The sequence below is a fragment of the Photinus pyralis genome, unplaced genomic scaffold, assembly GCF_008802855.1.
Source record: "Photinus pyralis isolate 1611_PpyrPB1 unplaced genomic scaffold, Ppyr1.3 Ppyr1.4_LG1, whole genome shotgun sequence".
Taxonomy (NCBI): domain Eukaryota; kingdom Metazoa; phylum Arthropoda; class Insecta; order Coleoptera; family Lampyridae; genus Photinus; species Photinus pyralis.
Window position 1 is genome coordinate 52,419,813 of NW_022170249.1, and position 3,661 is coordinate 52,423,473.

The following is a 3,661-nucleotide window of genomic DNA, read 5'->3' on the forward strand; positions in this document are numbered from 1 at the left end:
CCAATTGCCTTTCCGACCAAAATTGTTTGGTGATACGTTACGATTCGAGTTTAGTGAGATAAGTGTTCCATAGAAGTAAACGTGTATACAAACTGAACATACCTGTGGAGCTATCAACCGTAACAGAAGATTCCTGGACTGCCTCTGAAAGTAGTAAAACCCTATAAGTGTATCACTACTAACAGTAAAAACACTCACCCTTGCTCTTTCGCCCCAGCATTTTCGCTAATGCAGCTCCACTAACCTTTCTACTCTTTTTTCTAGCCATATCTAGAAAGTAATCTCTTAATTAATCACAATAAACGCTATTAATTATAAAAAAATTTACCTCTAAGAAAAGTACGTAACGTTGCTTCTGGAAGCAGAGGTGTCGAGGCTATATCCTAAACCGGAAATGTAAACAAAGTAAAGGGTTCGAGATTAAAATATACATACTTAATTATTTGTCATTTGTTTTTATTGCGATTAAACAACTTATAGGTTATGTTTATTGTTTTGGATGTGGCTATAGTACCTATGATTTATGGAAATCACATCGATAATATACAGTGTATTTCAAAGAAATCACACTCTTAACTCGTTCATTCACACGGATGCCTTTTAAAGGGCTTCTTTCTACATTCTGAAATCGTTATCGAGATATCGCGTTTTAACTGTTTTTTGTGGTGTTAAATTACAAATCACAATATCTCCGTTGTTTACCGTCCGATCTCGACGAAATTTAATATTTGAAAGTTTGTAGACTCAGGACATCCGTTCCCACCTTTTAGGGAATTCTATCTCCATTCCGAAATTTTGACCGTCCCATCGGTTAGATTACGTCGAGAGCTTTCCAAAGATACCTATAAAGCCCCATCTACGACGTACCGTTCTCGAGATATCGCGTTTTAAGTGTTTTCGGTGGTGTCAAATTACAAACGGCTATATCTCCGTTATTTACCGTCCGATCTCGATGAAATTTGGTATCGAGAGGTGTGGGGACTCGGACAATTCGATTCCGTCATTTCCGAGCTCGTATCTCAGTTTCCAAAATTCGACCCTCCCATCGGTTAGATTAGCTCGAGAACTTTCTAAAGACACCCAGGAACCCCTATCTACGACGTTCCGTTTTCGAGATATCGCGTTTTAAGTTTTTGATAAAAAATCCAAAAAACGGTTATTGCGTAGATCGTCTAGAAATGTCGCGAAACGCGTGATTCCGAAGTATCGAGGTCGCAGGTCGAAAGACGACAGAGAGGCGTCGATATCTCGAAAAGGGGAGGGGATAGGAAAAAATTGAAAATCCCGTTTCGAGCCCCCGGCGGGGCGCAGCTACGATTTAAATTTGGTCCAGATCGGCCGGTAAATAAGGGAGATATTAAGAGATGCGCGGCCCTTTAAAACGCATCCGTGCGCGTGGACAAAAAAAGGCACACGCCCGCCTCCCCAGCGACACAGCCCCCCCCCTTCGGCCACAGGCTGACGCCTGGCGCCTACTGAAGACGCGGTCGAAATTTTTCCCGTGTTATACGTATAACTTCGGAGATCGATCGCGTACGAGTAGATACGGGAGTGTATTTTTAAAAATGAGTATATATATACCCGTTTGTGACCAAATTTTTTATCGACGTTTCGCGACCCGTTTGTTGCGATGAGGGAAGAATACAATTTGGACGATTCGCGACGGCGGCGTCGGGTGACGTCGCCAAAATGCGAATCTCGGTGACGGAAAGTCGTAAGAGGGCATGAGAGGTATCGTCGGAAAGGTATCGACGGCGAGGTTACGATAGTTTACGTGTAGTGTGGATCCTATTCCCACCTCCCTCGGTGGTCGAGGCGGATCGAAAAAAATTGTAAAAGTGGTCACCCCTAACGGCTACGGATTCCGAAAGTACCGAGCCCGTAGGTCGAATAACTTTTCCTCCAGGTCCGAAAAGGTGTTTTTCGGGTTTTTTCACGACTTACGGCAGCCCCCCGGGCGAAAAAAAATTCTACCCTACACGGTTCGACGCGCCCGTCCTCGGTACCTCCCGGGCCGTGGCGGCGTCCGCGTGACTCTGACCGTCCGGCCTCCGGAGGGTGTTTTATGGGGAAAAATGGGAAAATTCTTTTCTTTTTTGCGGGTAAAAAAGTTGCCTTATTTGCTTATTGTATTATGAATGTCAATGAATTAATAAATAATAACTACATACATCCGCAGGTCTTCAAATCGGCATATATTCGTTGTTTAAGGTCCGATCTCGTTAAAATTTGGTATACGTACGAACGGATAATTGCGACATCCGCCCGAACCCCCCTCCCCATACGTATATACATACCTGTCCGTACACGACAAAGTTTTTTACTCGTCGCGATTCGTTTATCGTCCGTGACGGAAGGGTGGGACTCGAACGGTCCGCGACGGCGCCTACGCGCGACCTTACAAATTTCTTCAAATTTAGTTATGGTTGTCAGAAGGGGCCTGGGGAATTTGGTTATTTAAATAAATGCTGATTTGACTTATTTCAAGGCGAAAATTAGTTCGCCCAAGAACGTAGACGTTCGTTTCTGCTTTATCTGTAATCATTTACATCGTTACAGTATTTCAGCTTCTTTTTCTCTTGCCGTCACTGCCGAAACTACATTTCCTACGTACTTTTTCTAATCACCATCGTCACTTGTCATCATTACCATTCAACATATCGCATTGCAATGAATTAATGAAAATACGTTTATTAACAATAACGTAGGTAAAATAATTGTAGTGGGCGGCAAGATATCTACAGCGATGGCTATTCTAGACTAATGTTTTTACCGCATTTTCCAAAAGAAAAGATGATTTCTATATTTCATGTGATCAATTGCAATTCCTCACGATGGTAGCAAAAATTTACGACACTAGCAATTACAGTTTCCTTGCCCGCTGCTCCGACAGCTCACACGTTGCATTGCAGAACGTCCGATCTTAAATACCAAGTGTTAGATGAGTTCCAGAGAACGGTACTTCATCGATAGAAGTGGTTAATGGTCGTTACATGAAAGATAGATTCAAAAACTACAATGCCAAAATCTAACTAATTAAAACTTACCCCATTAATAAATGGGCTTCGGATGGCGGTATAGGTAAAAGAAAGATAGGTACTTAACTTAAAACATATGGTATAACCTAAAACACGGGTTATCGAAATAGGGGATCCTATGAAAATAACTTTAACTTTGAAAAGATACAACCATGTATCATTCACGTAAATACGCTAGATAAATAATTTAGACAACTTTAGTTTAATGGCTCTGGAATTTTCCACTTCATATAATCATCTTTCGCAAAATAAGAACCTGTCATTTCAACGACAAAAGCAAAAGTATTCCTTTTATTTTAAAGAGTTACATTTGTTTTATTATCAATATATAATTAAAAAAAAGTATGCAAGATTAATTTGGTTCTGTGATAATGTAATGATCAATATTCTCTAAAATTGTAAAATTCTTTTATTATTTTTTATAAACGTTAAGTAGACGGCTTGTCTGAAATAGAAAAGCTATTAGGAAATTTATTTGTATTGATCAAAACTATGAGAAAGCATCATCCGAGTACACATTTCGAAAAATTGTCCGGATAGGCTGCATACCGGGCGCAGTCACCGGGTACTCACTACATCCCTAGTGTAAACTAACCATTTCTCTCAGTTTTCTTCTAAAATAA

At 40.7% G+C, this 3,661-nt stretch overlaps 1 long non-coding RNA gene across 1 annotated transcript; it reads right to left on the bottom strand.

Moving 5' to 3' along the window:
* Nucleotides 1–101: 101 nt before the first annotated feature.
* Nucleotides 102–362, bottom strand: LOC116173129. Its single transcript, XR_004145880.1, has 3 exons — nucleotides 329–362; nucleotides 199–270; nucleotides 102–144 (listed from the first exon to the last, which is right to left on the bottom strand). It is a non-coding gene; the product is annotated as an uncharacterized LOC116173129 (long non-coding RNA).
* Nucleotides 363–3,661: the final 3,299 nt, after the last annotated feature.